General features: G+C 35.8%; 3 long non-coding RNA genes across 5 annotated transcripts in view; 2 read left to right on the top strand and 1 right to left on the bottom strand.

Moving 5' to 3' along the window:
- Positions 1 to 328: 328 nt before the first annotated feature.
- On the top strand, positions 329 to 5,803 carry LOC128013310 (uncharacterized). 2 transcript variants are annotated; one of them, XR_008183294.1, is made up of 4 exons: positions 329 to 443; positions 2,449 to 4,648; positions 4,809 to 4,946; positions 5,662 to 5,803. It is a non-coding gene; the product is annotated as an uncharacterized LOC128013310 (long non-coding RNA). The 2 variants fall into 2 exon arrangements; XR_008183293.1 differs by having other exon boundaries at positions 2,449 to 4,946.
- On the bottom strand, positions 4,485 to 9,151 carry LOC128013309 (uncharacterized). The gene is made up of 3 exons (XR_008183292.1): positions 9,008 to 9,151; positions 5,616 to 6,013; positions 4,485 to 4,616 (listed from the first exon to the last, which is right to left on the bottom strand). It is a non-coding gene; the product is annotated as an uncharacterized LOC128013309 (long non-coding RNA).
- A 124-nt stretch (positions 9,152 to 9,275) lies between these two features.
- LOC128013308 (uncharacterized) overlaps positions 9,276 to 23,341 on the top strand; it is a 96,971-nt gene continuing 82,905 nt past the window's right edge. For both annotated transcript variants that reach the window (XR_008183291.1, XR_008183290.1), the window contains exon 1: positions 9,276 to 9,400. This is a non-coding gene — a long non-coding RNA (uncharacterized LOC128013308). The remainder of the gene's footprint in view (positions 9,401 to 23,341) is intronic.

The raw sequence follows: 23,341 nt of genomic DNA, 5'->3' as shown, positions 1-23,341 counted from the left end.
CACATAAATTACTTCTAATAAAAATGCATCTATAAATGAAGCTAAAACCTGACTGCATAGCATTTTTGTCCTCAATTTGGGGACATTTTGCTGAAAAGCATCTGCAAACTTAACATTAGCATTGTGATCAATTTTTTTTTTTAAACCATCAGGCAACATCATACCAAAATAAGGTATCTTAAATCATCTCAGAATGCTATCTAGGTAGCCAGTACCCTAGATTTTGAAGCACAGGCTAACATGACAGCTTCATAAATTACTAAGCTTGACTGAAATGCTTCTTTGTGCCTTTTGTCACCTAAACACCCAGAATGCATTGGGGCAAGGGAGTGAGGTGATAAGTGCGAAGCAAAGATACATTTGCTCCGCAGAAGTGGCCACAGTGCAGATGTTGCAGGTTATTTCCGTGAAGTTTCATCATGATGCTGGGACACTGAAATCTGGTAATCTGCGCTTCTCTCCGGAGTGTTTGCTTTGGCAAGGGAACACTTCAGCATGCGCATGTCTCTGCGAGTGCACATGAATTAATATTTATTTGAATGTGTTACAATTGTCCTGTATCGGTTTGTAGATGTTAATTGTATGGTAATTTGATGTTTGTGCTGATGGATTCGACATCATACCATTTCCATGTAGATCTGTTACATTTGAGCCTAAACAGACAAGGTGATTTTCAAACAGAAAATACTGTTTTATGCTCACTTGTTTGCATAATGTTTTTGTTTCGGCATAATGTGTGAGCTACAGAGGTCCATAAATACTCTGTTAATGTAAAATCGTTCACGGTTAGTGAGGAAATAACAAGCGTGAAGTTAATGTGTGAAGTATGAAAGTGTTAGGAATGTAAAACAGGCCCAAGCCAGGTTGTACTCACCATGTTGATTGTTAATGAGATGCCACATTCATTTACAGCACACTTCGGATCCCTGGGGAAATTCCACAATGACACCTGATTCCTAAAATAACACATCTACACTCACAATTACATTTTGATTGACCTCCATGGTAAATATTAAATATAAAATATTTTGTGGTTATATGTAAGAATCTGTTAACCAGAAATAAGCGGTAAACCAGTAGGCAAAAGAACACGGGAATGTTTGACAAACAGAGCATTTAACTCTAACAGAGTTCTCTCATTTTAGAAAATTTTTGTATGCCTACTTAAATACATTCTAAATCCTAATATCTTGGTTTTACTTAATACATTTCATTAAAAAAAACAAAACCCAAACGGGCCTCGTTAGTTCAAGGCGAAGACATACCTGCGGAGAGAAGCAATAGCGATGTAAGATCCAGGGTTGCCAGGTTTTCACAACAAAACCCTGCCAATTGCTATTCAAAACCATTGATTGTATAAAAACATTGATGTAATGTCCGTGATGTCACCCGTAGATTTCTGAATAGTGTTTTTGAAGCTCAAAGTGGGCTGAGCCGGGCGAAGTCCTTTTGGCAGTGAGTCACTTGCCACTTGCTCAAAACTAGCCCAATTGCGCTTCGAAGGGGGTCCCCTTATAAAAATTGCATTCCGGGGGATAAAATGTAAGTTTTTTTTGTCTAGGTTCCCCTGGTAAAATTCACAGTTTAGGGGTTATAAATATCACGTTATTGTGGTAGCTTCAAGCTGCGGACATGAAAAAACAACCAGCGGTACCTGTGTTAAAGTAGTCCAATTCTGTGGGAAAATCGTGGAATTGGCAACACTGATCTGATTCACTAATGAATCATTCTTTTGAGCATATTCATTTAGAAAAACTTTTACTGGTTCTTATTACTGATTGAATGATTCATGATCACGACATGAACTGATTCGTTTGCAGCTGTTCACGGGTCAATTTACAGATTCAAATCTGTTCGGAGTGAGTCTCTTGTTTAAGATTTTCCTAATTGCTCCAAATCAAAACAAGGTTATTCAGATTTATAGAAAACCTTTTTGCATTCTACTGCTGCTGTGTTGTTGACTTTTTGCGTCTCATGCATGAACGCATTTTAGAACACGGTTTTTAGAAATTAAAAGTTTACAATTTTAGTCATAGTCTTTAGTCTCTAGTTTAGCTTAAAAATTCAAATATAGATATATTTAGGCTCATATTTAGTCTATACATTACACTAAACTGTGAAAAAAAAATTATAAAAGGACAAGCTGTTGAAACACAAAGTATGCTTTAACTAATGTAGGTGGGTCAAAATTAAAATAAAAATGTAAACATTTTCCCCATGTGGGGTCAGTTTTTTAATTATATTATATTGATGCTTCCATTACACTTTAAAAAAAAAATATGTTGCTGTTTTTTTATTTGCACAGACACACTTATTATGTAATCTTTCATTTAAAAAAAAAAAAAAAATCTTTTGATTAGACAGCTAGAAGTGTTTGAACTTCAACAGGAGTGTAGACTAGAGTATCTCGTACCCTTGAGCTAACCTCAACTCTGCCTTGTTTTTCAGAATTGTTCATGCTGTTGATTTCAAACCGTTATTTGGCTATCCTTGGATCCTCAAACAGCCCAGTAAGAGCTTGTGCCTCCGTCCTAAAGACTTTAAGGCTTCCAGCTGTCATTACTTTCTCTAAAACCAAGCAATGGACTATTGCGAGCCAAGCCAGCCCTAACCAGTATTTTTGGACAGTGGAAGCTCTGAGTGGCCATCAAACGAGGGTAAACCTTTCCAAAAACACAGAGGATATTCTTATTGTGTATTGAATCCTAAATCTATTGTTTGATCTAATTATTCTGCCTCTAGAGCCCTTTTATCCAGGCATTGCTGATGAAACCGAAGCTCAAGAGGAGGCAGAGTGTGTTTGGTTGTTTGAGACATGCTAGGACATCCATAGCACAGAAAGAGTTAGAAAGAGAGAGATAAAGAGCAAGAGACAGAAAGAGAGTGAACTGAGTGATTCAGTCACGTACAGCCCAGGCATTATCTAGCCAACAATAAAAGATTACATCATATCAGCTGGCATAATTTCTTCAAGGTCTTTTATTGATTCTTTGAATGGTGAGTGCAGCTGTTGAAAGTGTACAAAATAAAGTCATTGTATTTACGGGATCACATCAGGATTTTATAGGCACACAGAAATGATTTGACGATTCAGCTTTCATTCATTGGGTGATCACAACTTTCATGTGGCTTTGTAACAGGTACACAACATTCCAGTTATGTTTAATTCCTCTGTGCATGCAAGATAAGCCAGCACTCCTAAACTGAGAACAAAAATTTGACAAACTAGTGAGAAATTACATGACAGTTTATTGAACTCTCATCTGTTGCTGTTACAAATTCGAAGTAAAGCAAGTATTTACATTTTTTAACTATCTGTAAAAATAAATATTGCCTTTGTCCCAAATGGCACCCATTTAGCTATATTTTGGCAGCATAATGACAAATATTGGGTAGTAGTCTGCTGTAAAGTCAAGTGTAAAATCAACGGTGCAGTGGCGCAAAGAGGGCGCTGTTGAGCATTCAGTTTATATAGTAAAGTGGCAAAATTCGCAGAATTTCGTTGAAATTAAGCAGCCAAAAAAATCGCTTTCAAACCAAGCAGCAAAAGAAACAATTGTACACATTTACATGACTAATTTGAAGCCTCATGGGAAACTCCTGATTTTGCAGATTCCTACAGAAATTACAGGAAGCAATGGTGACCATGCCTTAATTGTGTTGTGGCAAGTCCAGAGGTCCACATGAATACCATGAAAATAAAATTTAGCACATCTCTGCATGCATATTTTTTAAGGAAAATTTGAATATGGAATTAAGTAAAATCCAGTTAACTAAGTGAAGTTAAATTAGCAAATTAAATAAGTAAATTGACCATGTCCAGTTAGAGATTGATGAGTCATTTCTACTTAATTATTTAAATTTTACCTTTCAAAAATGAAGTACTTTCACTTGGCCACAGTTTGTAAACTTTACTCAAACAACATACTGTATCACTGAAAAAAAAAAATGCCATTAAAGCATCTGGTTCACCTACAAACATGTACATAAGAAAGAAGACAGCTCTTTATTCTATTTAAGGTAATATGTTGACTCAATATAGAGGAGACCTCAATACTTGGCACATAATACACATGAACTCTAGATGTAACCTAACAACAAAAGCAACCATAAAGCAATGTAAAAAACATCTCGAAAACAGGTGTATTATTTACACCACAAAATTATTTTTTATCAGTGTAGTTTGGGATGGACCATAGCTATTGCCCTTAAAACTTATCAGCATGTTTGTGTTTGTTCCCACTGTAAAGGTGCAGTCTTATTACTGAAATTTTGTGGGCAAAAAGTGTCTACTGTCTGTTGTGAATAGTATAGCAATAGTATAGCAGCCATCAAACAATATGGCAAATTTGTAAGAATGTTATGAAATGTAAATGGAAATTGTAGCAATGGTAAATGTGACTGGCACTTAAAGGGTTAAATATGGCTATTTTACTTACAAAAACGCATCATTTCACCATAGGAGGACTTTTTTTTTTTATCCCCCGGAGCCATGGGAGACACTTTTTTTTTATAGATGGGTGATTTTTATTTCACTTCTTTTGGACTGAAGCACTGCTACACCTGCTGAGTGCCATGAAACAGCTTGAGAGATCAAAGACTCCGACTGGATTCGTCTGAAAGAAGAAAGTCATAATCAGACTCGAGGGTGAGTGATTTATGGTCTAATTTTCATTTTTGGATGTGGTAAAGTGCATCATTTCTGCTCCACTTGCTGCATCAAAAAGAACTGCAATTACTTTAAGTGGCACTAGTGATAAAAAAGTTTAAAATGAACTGTTGTTAACTGAAATTGCGTTGTGTAACAGGTTAAGCCCATCAAAGTCATTGACGAGTAAGAACAAGGTGGGTGGAGCTACTGAGGAGTTTATTCGGGGGAGATACATTCGGGGGTTTCTGGGTGACTTAGGACAAGGGGTCTCACACTGTGGACTGCACAAATCAAGGTAATTGTGACTGGCTCAAGCCAGGGGTAAATGACTGATTACTCCACTGAAGAGCAACATCTGTTATATGCCAGTTGCGTTCAGATCACTTTGATAATGTTTAATTATGCACAGGGTCACTGGACCAATTCGATTACTACTCAATTACTCCAGAAAATTTAATTGATAAGACAGGACAAAAAACATTAATGATTTTGTGAGATTGTTGCTATGTGCGGAGAGATTTATTACCCTGCGAGGATGTAAATTTGTATGGGCTGGATTTGTCCTCAGGGCACGACAAATTCATGCAAAATACACCAGCAACCGGGGACTAATCTTTCACAACAAACAGAAAAATGGTCTCGTATTTTTGAACGTACTTGAATATGAATGTTGGAAATGAATAAACATGATATATGTAAGAAAAACAAGAATGTTTTAGTCAAATCGAATGCTTGAGAACTGATTGTGATGAATACTGTACATGAAAAATATTTAACACCCACATAAGCCCTAACAGAAGTTGAATTTATGAATTTATGTAAGTCTTTTACAACTATTATGAACGACTTTATTTTCCAAGGTTGCATTCCTGTCCTTTGAAATAACACAAAAATAGAGGAAGTAGAAAGAATGCGCACACACACACACACACACACACACACACACACACACACATACACAAACCTTTTGTGCATCTCAGAGACTACTTTTGTTGTTTCACTGCACTCAGGATGGATAAAGAACACAGAGGGGGACGCTGCCCTGGTGGGACAGGAAGTAGAGACGCAGAGGGGAGCAACTTCACCTGCTGATCACCTTCAGTCTGACCGGTGGGACTGGCCTCTGATTGGACGTGTCTGATAGCCCATCCAATTGATGGGAATGGGAGAGAGAGAAAGGAAGAGGAACCTGATGACAGTTCCCTGCAGAGATGAAACTCCTCAGAAGCGCTCAGAGAGAAGATGACACTTCATACCACATCATTTGATGGGATTCAGAGAGGGTTATGGATCCTGTCACACAGCCAAATGAAGTCGAGGGGAAAACCGAGTCCCCGGGCTCTTCTCTGCTCCAACACCAGCCTGTAAATATCATGCATTATTGATGGGATAAAATTTTGATTCTTGTTAGTTTTAAAGCTGACATTATGCTGGGCAAATTAAAGATGTGATGTTTAATGCCATGTATAGAGAAAGCATCTTCTAGATAAAAATGTATGCCATAATGAATATACAAAATTCACAAATAAGATATTGTTAATAATCAATGCAATTAAAAATAGAGCAAATGGAGATTTTTTTTCTCTCTCTCTCTCTCTCTTTTATTTTTTTCCCCAAATTTTAAAGCGAGAACAAGCACTTTAAATCACGGATTATTCTTGACATGTGAAACAGTCATTGGGGAATTGGATTTGACATGGTCATACATGAAGCAAATCCTGTTTGAAGCTAATCGTTTTAAACACACTTCCATGCCAAAAACCTGACAATACAGTCTCCCACACACTGTTCAGAATAATGCTGTTGAGACAATAAAGGATCATGCATTACTCAGCTGATTGTGAATGCTCTTTCATTTACAGAATAAATGACGCCACTTATCCAGCACCACAGCAATTCCCTGTCTGTCTGTATATGGACAGAGACATATCTATATGCACACTCGCAGTAAATGTTGCTCTACATTATCATAACATTATATTACCAAGTAGTCTTTCACCTCATGACCAGAAATGTCCCAAGCAGTGAATAATCATCAGTGTAATACTCTCTAGTGCTGATGCTTGTGAGGAAAGAGTGGCTTCTATCTCCAGAATGACAGGCATTAGGGGTTTAGACAAGTTTATTCAGCAAAAATAACCCATATTTCATGTTTGATTTTGTGAGTATGATTCTTCATAAATTTGATATTTTAGTCATACTGCCCACTAATAGATTTAGGTCAAAAACTGTGTTGCGGTGAGTGATGAGATAGCCCTTCACAAAAGACAGATGACCATTGCTGTGGTCAATTACATTTTACACAAAAATGGATTTCATTGGCTGTAAAAGTTAAACGAAATTGGCGGGAATGTAATTAGATTGGCTTGCTAGCTATAACAAGGTTTTCAAAAAGGGAAAATATGTACTTTGAAAGGCTTAATGCAATTAAAATAGTTTTTTTTTTTTTGCCTTGGAAATGTAACTAAGGCTAAGTATTATTAGAAATCAGGGCAGATTCACTGAAAAAAAAAAAAAAATAATAATTTTTGTTAAGGTAAGCAGTTGCAAAATGTTATAAGTCAACTAAATTTGTTTATTTAAATTTAGATAAAATAAATTGATTCCAACCACTTACATTACTATTAATATTATTTTATTAATAAATTAAATGATTTTATATTTCAGTGTAGGATTTATTTATTCGGAAGAATTCTTCTAGGTTTAAATGGATATTTCACCCAAAAATGTCATCTATTTGATCATTTACTCACCCTTACATCGATACAAACTGGTATGAGTGTCTTTCTTGTGTTGAGCACAAAAGAAGATGTTGACGGTAGCCATTGACTTCCACTGTATGCAAAAACAAATAAATAAAATACAATGGAAGTCAGTGGCTACTGTCAACTGTTTGGCTACCAACAATCTTTTAACTATCTTCTTTTGTGTTCAACAGAAAAAAGAAACCCATACATGTTTGGAAAAGTGGATTTATGGCAGAATTAATTTTTTTTTGGTGACCTATCCCTTTAAGTACCATTTCTCGAGTAGCTTACAATACACTTTTATGTACTGGTGGGCAGCTGTTTATGGTTGAGGCAACAAGTCCTGACCTGATTTATGACCAAGGCAAGAAATACAAAATGAATAACAACAACAAACATGGCAGTCCTGTTTAAAATGCCAAGTCACTCTGGAATTGCTGTTAACTGTCTCACTGCTGCAGTATCGACTGCAATAACTGCTGCTTTTCAGAGCCACAGTCACGAATTCTAATTATTTGCCAATAAACACACCTATTTTCAAGATAAAAGCCTGCAGAATAAAAGATGACTGAAATGATCAATATAAACAATCTTTGCAAAGACATTCAATTTTAACATGATTTCAAGCAGCATCTCAAATCAGTGATGCTATCTTACCTTAAAGCAGCCAATAGAGAATTATAGGTTAGTGATTAGCGTAAATATACACAGCCTTTAAAAGATCACTGTAATGAACCAAAGATCAAGATGATCAAATGCTTTGAAGGGCATACATATAAAAAAAATGACACAATATTCAACGAGTCCTCTCTCTGCAAACATTGAGTCACTGTACAAATGGAAGTTAACATCCTCTGCTGCTTGCATTACAAAGAACTGGATCACCACTGAAACACTATTCGACTGGAAGACGCTTCTGTCACAAGGTGATCAATACAAGATGTGTGTGTTGTACTAGATCTAACAAACCCTGCTGTTAGGGATCATCTGCATTTTACCGGCTTGTCTGAGGGATGAAGGGAAAATACATTTGTGTCAGTGTAATTTTATATACATGCATAATTACTGTCATCATGGGAACTTGAATTCAGAATTCTCAAGTTATGATAACATTAAAGGTTGTTTTATGGGAAACAGTTTCGCAGGGGCTTCATTCTGGAAATAACTTGAACTTTACATGTAACAAATAAAAGGTAATGCAGCACATACCTAACACCCTAGAAACCCCATAACAACAGGCCAACAAGCTTTCAAAACAGCTTGCAATTAAAAATCAACGCCTTGGCACACCTTCTCATTCAAAGAGTTTTCTTTATTTTCATGACTATGAAAATTGTAGATTCACACTGAAGGCATCAAAACTATGAATTAACACATGTGAAATTATATACATAACAAAAAAGTGTGGAAAAAACTGAATTTTATTTATAATTCCATATATAATTCCACATGTGTTAATTCATAGTTGTGATGCCTTCAGTGTGAATCTACAATTTTACATTGTAATGAAAATAAAGAAAACTCTTTGAATGAGAAGGTGTGTCCAAACTTTTGGTCTGTAATGTATATATGCCAATAACATTTTCAAGACAGGGATAAGTTACGGTACCATTGTGTTTACATTGAATCTCGTCGTCCTCACGCGCTGTCCAGTGTGCAGAAAGTTAGCGTCTAACAAACTTTATCTGCTGTCTGAAAGACCCTCAACAGGTGCCCACCAGCCCCTCAAGGAGCTCTCTAGACATCTATGCGGTTGCTTTAACTGTCAATTCGATGTCGCAGTGGACGATTTTCAGCCATTCTGACTATATATGCGAAAGGATCCTGTAGTTTCTCAAGAAAGACGACGAGCGAACTCTGGAAGTAAACCTGTACGGCTCGAAAGCGGGACTATCGTCGGAATACAAACACTTGTATTGCTCTGACTTCATTTCATCTTCATTCGTTTTGCTTTGGAGGAAATATGGCACGAATGCTGAGCAAGGAGACTCCGGATATCGAGGTATAAACATTGTGTATCATAACATGGACCCGTATTGTCATGTTGCCAGTCTGATGTGCGTTAAAATGAATCTGTGATACTACACATAACTCAGTAATGGTGAAAGAAGACTTTTTTTCTTAGCGTTAAATCATCGCATTTTCATGAGAAAATCTTCAACTTTTTATCCAACTTATCAATGTCCATAAGTTCCATTTAAAAGTAACCCCTGTGTTTACATAGTTGTTTTTTCTGGAAGTGAGAAAGTTGGGCAGTAGTTAGTGTTTCAGGTCAAAGTTTCTTAATTCCCTGATACCAGTCCTTCATGAAAATACATTTTGTATAGTTTTAATACATAACTGACTCTTTTGCAGTGGTCAGTTAACCCTTTATGCTACATTCCTGCTGTGTACAGTATGTGTATTTGTGTGTGGGTGTGTTGAAGTACCAGAGTATTAATGCATAATGCAGTATACACTATATTCTGCATACTTTATTTTTATGTGAGCCAGCCAGTGTATAGTATTAACTAGGTGTTTTAGTACATTGTTTTAGTGGTTTGTTTACAGTAACTGTTGTGATGTTGTTGTTTTTTAATGGTTGATAAAACGTATGTTGGATTGTGGCAACAAGCTACATTTCCTATTCCCCATTGATGAAATTTCACAATACCAAAGCAAAATCTAATATGCTATTGGACACACTCATTAAAATAACGAATGTTCATAAAATAAATTACAGAATCAGACAATGGCCAGCCAGTGTAGCCTTCAGGCATTTCTCAATGAAGTAAACTTTGCTGAATGGTTTTCATGTAAATATTGAAGAAAATACCCAGGAACAAAGAATAGACATAAGAACAGTGATTTTTTTTTCCCCTCTCTTCTTTGTTGTTAATATAGTGGTTTGTTTAATATTAATCAGGCCTGTTAGGCCACATTTGAACTTGAAGTCCACCAAAAGTTAAACATTTTCTGAAAATGTACTCACATTCAGGTCATCCCAAGATGTAAATGTGTTTCATCAGAAAAAAGTTGGAGCAATTTAGCAATACATCTCTCTCATCAGTGGATCCTCTACTGCGAATGGGTGCCGTCAGAATGAGAGTTCAAACAGCTGACAGAAACGTCACAATAATCCACAAGTAATCCACATGACTTAAGTTAATAAATCAATATCTTGTGAAGTGAAAAGCTTTTTTTTCTATAAACAAATTCATCATTAAGACATTTTTAACTTTAAAACCGCTGCGTTCAGCTAAATAGTCAGAAGCAATGTTGGAGTTCTCGATACATAATTTTTGCATGATATTACAAGTGAAAAATGTGAGAAGACAACAGGGGCTGCATTTTTTGCTTGTTGATTATTGTGATGTTTTTCTCAGCCGTTTCAACGCTCATTCTCAGAGCACCCATTCACTGCAGAGGAGTGGCATTCTGTGCACACAGAAGGTTTACTTACTGTGCACAGTATACATACTGCAAAAATAATGAGAGTAGTATGCTAGTGTGCTGTTTTGAACATATCCTCTGTAGGTGTGAGGATACTGGTTGTTAAGATCTGGAAAGTGTTCCTGGAATGCTGCCATAACAAATTCTGTTCCACTAGTTGAATACAAATGATGTGTGTTGCAGGAAAGTGTTGATGCACAATGGAAATGTTGGCAATCATTTCAGTGGTATACAAAGGATTTCTTTTAAACCATTTTGAAGTGTTTTAATGATATATGCATGCCTTAAGGGTTGTACTATGGACAGTTTCTGCATTCATTTAGCATTCAGCTCTCATTCTTGTAGAGAGCATTGCGATCCAAACAAGCACTGAACACACTGGAAATAATGGCATGTCCAGATAATCCAATTTCCCAGTTATTATATGGTTAGTTAGGTCGGAGTTGCAGACTGCAATGTTGTAATGCATCTCACAACTATGTAGTTAATAAGCTGTACTGCTAACCATGTGAGAATCACATGTCATTTTATACCATTAACTAAATCCGGAGTATAAGGAAGTTTAGCTGTCCCTGTATTTCACTGTTACCTGTTTTGGCTCTGTGGTCTGTACTAACAGTTTAGTCAGCTTTCTACTGACATTTAGTCAATGTGACTGGCCGATTTTAACTTTATCCGTTGTCTTTCTTTCATTGAGTTGCAATAACGTGTCTGACAATGAATGGTGAAAGAGCTAAAATAGCAAATTTGATTTTATAAAAAAGTCACCAAAAAGCTTCACAAAAAAAGATATATTCAGAGTGGCAAGTGATAAAATTTATCAGCAGCCAAACACTGGTTATTACATTTAGATTTAAGATCTGAGCCGAAGGTTGTGCTTGAACGCGACTTGATTAAACATTTTGGAAACTTTTACAGCATATATCAGAAATGATAACACACAAGTGCTTAAACTGAAATGTTATAGCTCTTTATAGCACTCTCTAATTGTCTAATTTGTTTTGTAACTACAAATTAATTTCAACGTGGTGAGCACCAGAGATGTAGATTTAGTGCCTTCACGGATAATTTGTAATGTTTTAATTTACATTTCTTTGAATACACACCATTTCTAAATAAATTTTGATTGACTGTTAATATAATTTAACATAATTTAATTTTTTTAAGCAAACCACAGCTTTAAAGATTAAAGGAAATTCAGGGCAGTTGGCCCTAAATTACATTGTTTCATTGAATCGTGCATTCAAAAAAAATATTGTGAAATACATCATAAAAATCATTGTGAACTGAATTGAATTTCTTAATATATTTATTTTAGTAATATCCTTTGACATTTCCATTATACAAAAAGACGAACATTTGTTTTGTAGGCGCTTTTTTCCAGATTCAACCATGCAGCAGTAATATGTTTTAAAATTCTTTGTGCTACTTTCACTAAAGCTGTGTAACTGGATGTAAACAAGTTGAGTTTATGCTTATTTTCTGTTCCAGCGATCTAGGTTGTTCAACATGTGCATGTGTTTAGGCAAAGCAATCAGATATTAGGCAGCATGTTGTTCTCGCTCCACAGGTAAAAACCAGAGCTTTTAGAATATGCTTGCTGTGTTTAAGGATGCGTCTGGTTTAGCATAGTAATGGTGTTCCTGAACTTTTTTGTTTCTTTTTCTTTTAAGCTGTAAAATATTTTATCAAAGTACCCCCTGAGATTTTAACGTTCAATTTCAATAATTTAACAACACATGTTCACAATTCTTTAATATTGGTTAATAGTCATATGACATGCAAGTAAACAGATAAAATATACATTTCAGTAAGTATGTAGGGCTGCATGTCTCTGCTGCTAATAGAAATGGTTAAATTTAAGGTGGTTCACATCTGGGTTTACTCTTCACAAGAATCAGCCAACTAACACTACAAGTTATAATACAAATATCGGTAACACTTTAGAATAAGGTTCCATTAGTTAATGTTAGTTAACTACTTTCGTTAACATGAACTAAGCAAGAACAATCCTTCTACAGCATTTATAAGTCTTAGTTCATGTTAATTTCAACATTTACTAATGCATTATTTAAATCAAAAGTTGTGCTTGTTAACATTAGTTAATGCACTGTGAATTACCATGAACTAACAAGGAATAACTGTATTTTCCTTAACTAACATTAACGAAGATGAATAAATACAGTAATAAATGTATTATTCATTGTTTGTTCATGTTAATTAATACATTAACTAACATTAACTAATGGAACCTTATTTTAAAGTGTTACCCAAATATCTATGTCTTCAATTCTTCACTTTCAGCACATCACATCTTCAAGCTTTTGTTTAGGTTTGTGGAATATTGGTGAAATGCTGTAAACTTCTGTCCACCAAATCTCTACACTAGTGCATACTCGCATCCTTTTCATAACTGCATGCTGTTGTCTTTTTTTGTCATCTGTCTTTTTTATGTGATTTCACAGTATAGTGTAGTCGATGTCATTGCAGACATTTTTAATTCTATACTTGTTAAGACAATTAAAAAAAGCATAGGCGTCATTTACTTTTTCCATGGCCGATTTGCTCCCCATCATTTTCTGAAATAGCCTTTGGCAAGGATGTATCTAATATAGAGGATATATCTCCAGTTGATGATTCTGAATTTTCTTTTCATTGATGTGTTATATTACAGCAGTGAGTGATGATCTTACATTTTGTTTTAAAGTTTTATGTTTTACTGAGTTGTTGTAGCAGAAAGTGACAGAATAGATTCAAAATGGGCTTTTAGAGAATTTAAAGGCACAGTTCACCAAAACTGAAAATTCTCAATCAAGTCATCATTTACTCATCCTCAAGTTGTTCCAAACCTGTATGTATTTCCTTCCTCTGTTGAACACAAAATAAATGAGGAAAATACAATTGAAGTCAATGGCTATCAGCAACTGTTCAAGTACGAACATTCTTCAGGGTTCAACAGAAGAAAGAAACTCTGAGGTTATGAACAACATGAGGGTGGGTGAGTTCATTTACGGTCCATTTTAATAGCACCCAATTATGGTTACATCCTTATTTAACACCACTATTTAAAGGTGATTTGCCCATTATATCTTGCGTCTGCAGTCAGGTTGATTGGAAACATAATGGTGTTGGTTACGCTACGCAAGGTGGAAAATGTTTAGCACTTACTCTTGTTGTGAAACTCATTGCATGTTAATATGAGTAAAGATGGCTGCATCTCCATGCTGGGCAACACTTATGCAATCTTTATGGAGAGCTGAGGAGAGTAAGTCAAGCCCTTCATTAGCATCTTTATTCAGGCCATAATGACAACACTGACATGACCTTCGGCTCTTCGCTGCACTTAAGACTGGGACTAAAGGACTCCTGTCTGCCATTGAAAATGGCTTTCTAAATCTCATAATAATTGCCATCTCTGGAGCAATTAAATCTTTAATTTTTCTGCAGTTCTGTCAGATGTCTTATTTTAATATCCATCCGCACTTCTGAAAGCGCTAAATGTGGGGCCCTTTTGTGCACACATGTAGATTAATTAAAATCCTCCTGGACTGCTATTAGAGTTCATTAAAAAAAACCACAGCAATACAGCATTTAAACAAAGAGGTATGACTCCGCTGGCAGACCTCTGCGCCTTCCCGGCCCGCGCTCTCATCAGACGTCTGGAACGCTGACAGGGGATTGCTCCAAAATAAAATGCAAATGAAATTTTATGGAAATAGTTGGCCACTCGAAAAGCTTGCATGTTATTGCAAATCACTGAGGCTGCAAGCGCTCAGCTTTTTAACCCTTAAGATTGTAGCTGCAAAACATCTCGCATCTCCCTCACTCTGTTTACCTCCCTGCATGATGTAGATGGAAATTTTGCATCATGAATGAATGTTGTGAGTACAATTTGCGCCGGTTTACCACGCAGATGCTTCAGCTGCTTCCTTGCTGTTCGAGGTGAGGTTGCCTACAGGCAGACATTAGTCCTAAAATCGTGTTTCCTGATATTTTATTGCCTAGTACGTGTGCAACTGGTATTTGCACCATCTATCAAAGCGTATGACAAACTGAAATCCTGTTACAAGTTCGTGGTATTAACAAATAAATATGTGCTGCAAAGGTTGCCGAAAAATTGCTGCATTCAACCAGAGACAGTCTAAGAAGTGGAGACAGACCATTCACAAAGATATATAAATGGGAAAAATACAGAAGTCCAGCCTTCCAGTAAAAATCGCCAATCATCTTTTTGATAGCATTTGCTTGCTGTAGAATGTTTACGTGCATTACCAGCATTAACCTTAAAAATACCTAAAGTTGTTTGGTTTTAGCAACTTTTGGAGATGATACTGGTAAAGAACTTTTTTTTTTTTTTTGCTCTCATTAGCTCTCATTAGCTGATTTTAATTTAAATGTGAAATATCTATGTTTCAGTGTTTATACGTGTGCGCAGATCTTTAAAAAATAAATAAATAAATTAAAATACTGTAGTTCAAATGTGTCAAGTTCTTAGAAATGTACTTTTTGTGTTTTGTGTAACCATTAATTAACGTATTTTAATAACATGTTAAGAAAAATGTATCTGAAATTAATTACTAAGTATTAAATGTATAAAAAAGTAATTTCCAAGTATTTAATATATTTTAAAGGTATGAAGTAATTTCTATAAATATATATATTAAAAAAATAATAAAAACATTAATAATTCGTAATAAATAATTTTAGGGAGACAAACCACATTACATTTTACAAACTGAACTAAATGAGATATATATATATATATATATATATATATATATATATATATATATATATATATATATATATATATGTATATATATATGTATATGTATGTATGTATGTGTGTGTGTGTGTGTGTGTGTGTGTGTGTGTGTGATATTATGTGTGTATGTATAATTGGCATAAAAGTTATTCAAAACCAATGGATCTAACATAAATACAAAGATTATATTTCTAAGAAACTGACACATTCAAATACTTTTTTTCTTGTCTTTTAAACATTTTGGACTGTATTATAAACCACTGACCTGTATTTCAAATTTGGAATAAAATAGACTTTATTGTGTCTAGTCAAATAAACCAGTATATACTGTATGGGTCAATGATATGATGCTTGTTCCTGAAACATAATCTTGACAGCGTTTTGGAGATTTTCAGCTGTGTTTGTATGCCACCGAGCAAACTGACTTGCCTTAAAGCGCCTTTGATTCCACCCTGCTGTGTGTCATATGTTGATTGCTGTCTCTGATTCAGATGCAGGCCTGCACGTGGCATCTTGTTTGGTGCAGTGGTGGATCAGTAATTGCACCTCTGCCAGAGTTAGGTCAGACTGCTCTTGTGATCAATCAGTACAGCAGAGATGGTATGGAGGGGTTTGTCACAGAGCCACCGTCCCTTGCATGCAAGCGGAGAACCTTCTGTAAAGCCAGTACATGGCCGCACGATTCATCCCACATCCCCCTCCTCCTTTGATCCCCCTGGGGGGTGGGGGGGGCGTACACATTCATCTGATCACATGTGACCCCTCTGTCTGCTGCAATCTCTGTCTGCAAACTCAATCCCCCTCAGTGGAGTTCATCGCCCCTCAGGCCAGTCAGCTCGTTTACACACCCAAGAAGCATGTGGCATATTGAACCTTTTTTTCCTTTTCCCAGTCCCCCCCCCTCCCCACCCCTCTCTCGGTTTCAGATAAAGCCTCGGTCATCAAGCCCTGATTCTTTACAGTTCATTTCCCTTCTGTTTCTCTGCTAATTGTTTTTCAAGCTTCAACATGGCCAGGGACCATTTCAAATGCTGCATAATGAGGCTCTGGCGCATATTGGCCATTACCGAATTAAACCGCCTCGCTGGGGGCGTGGCCAGATGTGCCTCATTCTGCTCTGTGAGTGGCTGGGAATGTTGATTGACAGGCTGAGGGGAGGGTTTTAGGCTGGTCTAGCTGGCACAGAGAGAGGGAGAGCAAACGATTCATATGTAGCTGACGGGCACCTTCAGACGCCCTCTGCAGGACGGATAAGAGACAAACAAAAAGCACATATTGCCTTAAAGGAATAGTTCACCTAAAAAAGAAAGTTCTTACTCACTTGACTTTTGTGGGATGCAATTCAGAGCGCTTTTCCATAAAATAATATAATAAAGTGGATGGTGACCCTTACTATCAGACAAGAGTTTTCATGAATAGCGACTTAAATTATAGTTTGTTCCTGACACAAAAATATCAAATGATCTATAGGGGAATATGAATCGAATATGATATGATGCTTTTTTTCCATTTCTCGAGATTGACAGCCCCTGGTCTTCATTGTATACTGAAAAAAAAAATGGATTTAAACATTTTCTCTAAGAAATCGCTAGTTAATTTAACTAACAATTACAAAGATATAGTAAGTAGATATCTGATATAGTATTGTCTTGGAAAACACACAATAAGATTTACTTGGAACTTTGAAAAATAACTTTTTTTTTAATTATTACAAATAATCAGCAAGTAATACAATGAAACATGAAATTTTGAAGTAAAGACTGAAGTTATATTTTTGTTTTAATTACAACTTTGAAAAAAAATTTTTTTGCTGACTGTGGAAGAAAGCGGCTCAGACATTATGCTAAATATCTGCTTTTGTATTGCACAGAAGAAACAAAATCATCCAGATCTGAAAAGCCATGAGGGTGTGTACATGATTAAATATGTTAACTTCAGAGTGAACTACCTCTGTAACCACTTAATTGCCTTGTAGGTGAGGTAAAGCGAGGAAAGAGAACATTGGATTATGTTTGTATCCTCCATTTGGTCAAATTTAACTATCCGTATTTTGTCCGTCTTATATTTCCCTTGCTGTCCACCCACATTTCTCAGCAAGCAAAGTTTACAGCCGTCAGTGCCTCAGCAATAGGGAAGGGCTGAGTGATCTGTATGTATTTTTTGTTTTATTCTCAGTGGAGAAAGTCAGACAAGCCTTTGCTTTCACTGCCTGACTCCAAAATCATTTCTCTGACTTATAATCCATAAGACATTTTTTTTTATGAATTGAAATGTCTTGTTTTGAAAGATTCAAGGTTAGGAAAGTTCCTCTGGTGTAGACATGCATAATGTGGAGGCTTGACCATTTCAAAAATGAGCTAAATGCCTCACAAGCTCCTTTATTCAGCTAAATCTACCCAGTGTTGTTTAGTTGTTTTATTGACAGAAGTAATAACATGCATGAAGGATGACAGCTGTTTATGAGTTTCAGTGATTATATCAGTATTGTCTCTTAATAAATCAATCTGAATTTAATGACAATAAATTAATTAGATAATGAAAAATATATGATTAAAAAGTCATTTTTGGGAAACAGTGTCATTGGTGCCAAAACATCTGAATAATGTATTAATGTATTTGTTTTTATTTTGAATTTCTGTAAACAGGATTTCTTGCATGTAGTAAAATACTATTGTATACTATAGTAAATAAAGTTGAATCAAATAATGTGACAGTTCAGTTGCCTGTTAATTATATCAATAGTACCTTAAGTCTATATCAATAGACTTACCAGGGAAGTCGTGGCCTAATGGTTAGAGGGTTGGACTCCCAATCGAAGGGTTGTGAGTTCTAGTCTCGGGCCGGACGGAATTGTGGGTGGGGGGAGTGCATGTACAGTTCTCTCTCCAACTTCAATACCACGACTTAGGTGCCCTTGAGCAAGGCATCGAACCCCCAACTGCTCCCCGGGCGCCGCAGCATAAATGGCTGCCCACTGCTCCGGGTGTGTGCTCACAGTGTGTGTGTGTGTGTTCACTGCTCTGTGTGTGTGCATTTCGGATGGGTTAAATGCAGAGCACAAATTCTGAGTATGGGTCACCATACTTGGCTGAATGTCACTTCACTTTAAGGAGACACAAATGGCTCCACTTCCTGACTGACATATAGTCTCTCTCTCTCTGTCAGAGGTATTTTGTTATTTTCAGGTTTTCAAGTGGACTAAATATTTGGTGCCGTTGAGGTACATCAGCCAGCCCAGATGAAGATTTAATGCGTTATGTGTATCTGTGTCTCATATACTGTTCCGAAGCTTATAGGAAAGCAAATTATATTCAAAGCCTGTGTTTGATACTGCAGATCTTTATTCCGCTAACGGTAGATCAATATGTGGAAATTCCCCTATTGATCTGAGCCAAAGACAGAACAGGGTGGCGGCTTGCCAGCTGATGTTTAGTTATTCTCCACTTTTTTAGCTTTAAATTATTTCCTGTTCAAGGGATTAAGGTGTTAAAGAGTTAAATTTTAGCTGCATGTTCACACCGTGTACCCTAAGAACAGAAGTGCCTCATGCATACTAAGGCACTGGAGGTTCTCTGGTGTGAACCAAGAGGAAGGTGAATGTAATTTATTGCACAATATGGTGCTGTTATTGATTAGACAGCAAAAGGGCAGTACCAGCTGCTCTGCTAATAGCCGTATAAATGTTTCAAGCATGTGTCACCACCTTTAATCAGCCCTGGGAGAAAAATAAAATAAAATTGCAGGGTGCTGCTCTTAGGACATGAACCCAGATCAAATTGTAGATGGGTCTGTTACTCTTCTATCAGTGTTTTTAAGGAATAGTTCACACAATAATGAAAATGATATAATCTGTAATTTACCTTCATGTCATTTTATACCTTTCTTCCATGGAACACAAAATGAGAAGTTTATTAGAATGTGTATGCTGCTTCTGTGTATATCATGAAAGTGAATGGTTACCGGGGACTGTCCAGCTCCAAAAATGACATAAGCTCCATAAACATACTGTAGTTCATATGACTTATGCACTATATTCCAAGCCATATGACGTTTTATTTTTTTTTAAGGGGTTATATGATGCGATTTAAATCTTTCCTTTCTCTGTGGAGTGTTGAAAACTCTTGGTGCGTCAAGAAGATCTGTAAAGTTGCAAAGACTAAAGTCCCAAATCCAAACAGATATTCTTTATAAAAGTTAAGAGTCAACCTCTCTAAAACGGCTCATTCTAACGCACCCCCATGTCTACATCACAATGTGGAAAGTTTTGCATAATGTCGGCCAAATGTTCATGCAAAGAAAGAAGGTGTAGCTTTTATTTTCACTGTCTATTGTCCGCTGTTGTTTGTTTTTCGTTGTAAAAGCAAAACTACTTTATTTGGCCTAAAAAGGACACAAATTAGCAGTCAATGGATAAATTGTATTTACAACCCAAATATTCAGACGTGTGTAGCGAATTTTGTGGAGGACGGGGATTGTTTCTTGTGAGAATAGCCTAAAATGCCGCTGTCTGGTTCTGTAAAGTGGGGCAGTTACAACTTTGCAAAGACAGTCTGGCGCTTCTGACTCACAATCTGTAAGTACATTTTCTTATTTAAAGAATTTGCCACTGAGTATTGAGCAGTGTAGAGTAGCGCCTGTTGTTTGACGTTTCTATAGACATGGTATTATGTTTACACAGCTCAATACGCAATGCTTAAAAAGACAGTATAAGTCATTATAATCAGTAATTAATTCCCCACTGGATGCAACAAATGCCTAAATTATAATGGGTCTTGTCACACCGGGACACACGACATCACAGTAAGGGGCGTAACATTTCCATCACATGTTTGAGGAATTCAGCCAATCACAACACACTGGATAGTTGGCCAATCATCGTACACCTTGCTTTTTAGAACGATGAGCTTTGTAAAAATCTACACGTTTCAGAAAGGCGGGGCATAGAGGAGCAACAATAATGTACATTATGTGGAATTTTATTTATTTTTTAATCTTAAACTGCATAAACAGTTTGCATTCCAATAAATTTACAAAATAATTTTCTTTACAGCAATGTCATATGACCCCTTTAACCTGAAAAAAAAAGTGTCATGGTTTCCAAAAAAATATGAAGCTGCGCAACTAAAAATACAAAATAAATACTAAAAATATTCTTGATCACCAAATCAGTCTATTTTCTAAAGAATGATTTCTAAAGGATCATGTGACACTGATGACTGGAGTAGTAAATGCTGAAAATTCAGCTTCGCATCACAGGAATAAAGTACATTTTTAAATATATTACATTTGAAAACAGTTATTTTGAATTGTAATAATATTAATTTTACTGCTTTTTGATCAAATAAATGCAGCTTAGGTGATTACAGTGGACTTATTTCAAAAATAGTGTTCAAAGTTTGGGTCAGTAAAGTTTTTTTTTTTTTTTTAGTGAATTGTGCTGTATGTTCACCAGGTATGAGATCATGGATGCAAAACGTTATTGGTTCAGATTTTTTAAAGAAATATTATCAGTGAATACCAAAATAAATTTCTATGTTAAATAGGTTTGGCTATTTTGGACCCCTTTTTTAAATCAATGAATCATTTTTATTTTTATTTATTTTAGTTTTCATTTTATTTTATATATAAAAAATAGTTTTTTATTTATTATTTTGTATTATTTTATTTTTGACTTGCTATTTTATTTTGTTTTGTCATATAAAAAATATAAAAAATATTTATTAATTTATTAATTAAATTATATTTGTGGCGCAAAGATATAGTACAAAGAAATGTTTATTAATGTATTTCACTAATATTCTATATATTTTGTTTTATGCCATACAGAGCAACAAATTCCAAGTTAATGATTTAAACTTTGCTTTATGCTAATTATTTATTTACGCATGCAGATTGTTTTAAAGCAGTGCCTTTATATTCACTTATGATTATCCACACATGCAACAGAAATAAGATTTTGCCATTGTATTACATCTTTGCTTTTTTGTAAGCTTCCCGAGTTAATTTGAATTATACAAAGTGGTTCGCTCCAAGTGCACTTTGTTGCAGAATTCAGTCCGGGCTTGAGCCCCACATTAATTAGCACTTGCAGCTGAGTTTGATTTGCCATTTCCCGTTGTCCATCATAAAGACTCCCTATCTGATTTTCTCTGAGGGGCTGGAGTTTGCCTGATGTGGCTGGGCAGCACTGGTTATTGATCTTCCATCTGTTTGGGCTGCGTGATCAGTGGAGAGTGATAAAAACAGACGCAAAGTCTCCCCCGTGGAACCGTCTAAGACATGCAGATGGGTCCGGTGCGGAAAGTCCTGTCAGAGCTACCATGCTCACATCTCCGCGCTGCTGTGGCCCTCTCCTACGGCAAAGGTCACGCATACGACGGGGAATATGCCATTTTTTTTGTTTTAAATATTGTTTGATAACACACTTAGCCTCTGTTTGGCTACGGCTCCTCAAGGGCTGCTGAATAACTGCAAAAATCCATGCCTGACTCAGACTGTCTGCGACTCTGGCATTTATCAGCTGTGCTGCGGCGAGCTTTTTATCTGGGGAGCGAGAAGCCTCCTGGATGTTTGTGCGAGCGAACGAACGAACGAACGCCCAGTGCTTAGCTTGTACAGTATTTGTGTTTATACTCTAAATCTGAATGTTGTTTTCCTTCTGAGCCCTAAAGATGCGTCTGCTCTCTTGTGGAGCGATGTTTTAAGATTTGAATGCTGCCCTGCAGTGTGTACAGTAGTATTGATTGGTGAGGTATGAATGCATATTTCATCTCATGTGTTGTGGTGTCGAACGACATCACAGAGCAGAGTCCTTCTGACGTTTGGTAAAAGATGGAAAACCTTTAAAGGGATTGTTCTCTTCAAGTCAATTTTATGGAGTTCCAAATTGGTATGATTTCTTTCCTGGGTGGAACATAAAAGGAAGAGTTTATCAGAATGATAAAGCTGCTGTTTTGAGGAACTGATCTTATAGGAATCTTTTCAGACCGCATCCTGCTATGTAGTCCTCTGTCTGTTCTAAGATCAGTGAACTCTTTTGATATGAATGGTGCTTGCTTGGACTCTAGTATCAAGTACAGAAGATTTAGCAGAACAGGTAGCTTCCTCTCTTTCTTCATCCAAACATTCTGTAGTTGGGGCAGAGTAAACATCTGTCAGGCATCATTAGCGTTTGCTTTAGCCCAGTTCCAGCATACATCTGTTTCTCTTGTACATTTTCCACTTGAGGAGAGAGGGTCAATATCAAGCTGGAAACAAGAATCTAGTTGCAAAATTGCATTTTACTTACATTAGTTTAATGTTCCTGATCAAATTTTTGAAGATGTGAATACAGATATATTAACCATGGCATAGCAACACTTCAATTTATTGTAATGTAATTTAATTTCATTTTTATTAGTAACACATTATATGCTAAACCACCACCATTTACCCATATTTTATTTTATTTCATTATTTTATTTTTTATTAGTAAAATTCAACCACCATTTAAAGTAAGGTCACATATGGACTTTTACATAATTTTCTATTTCTATTTTAAATAAATTAAGTTATTCATTTTCAAGGAATCTTTATTTTATTAAATATAAAAATATTTTAATGAATACTATAATAGTGATAAAAATATTTTTTGATTATTTAGTGTTTTATTGAGAATTTTTATATATTTTTTAATTTGGCTTTATAAAAGAAATAGAAATAATGACTTTCTAAAAAGTAAATTTTGGTTATAGATAACGTTTTTTT

This window comes from Carassius gibelio, chromosome B24, assembly GCF_023724105.1.
Source record: "Carassius gibelio isolate Cgi1373 ecotype wild population from Czech Republic chromosome B24, carGib1.2-hapl.c, whole genome shotgun sequence".
In the NCBI taxonomy this organism is placed as follows: domain Eukaryota; kingdom Metazoa; phylum Chordata; class Actinopteri; order Cypriniformes; family Cyprinidae; genus Carassius; species Carassius gibelio.
This window is presented reverse-complemented; position numbering and strand designations above follow the sequence as displayed.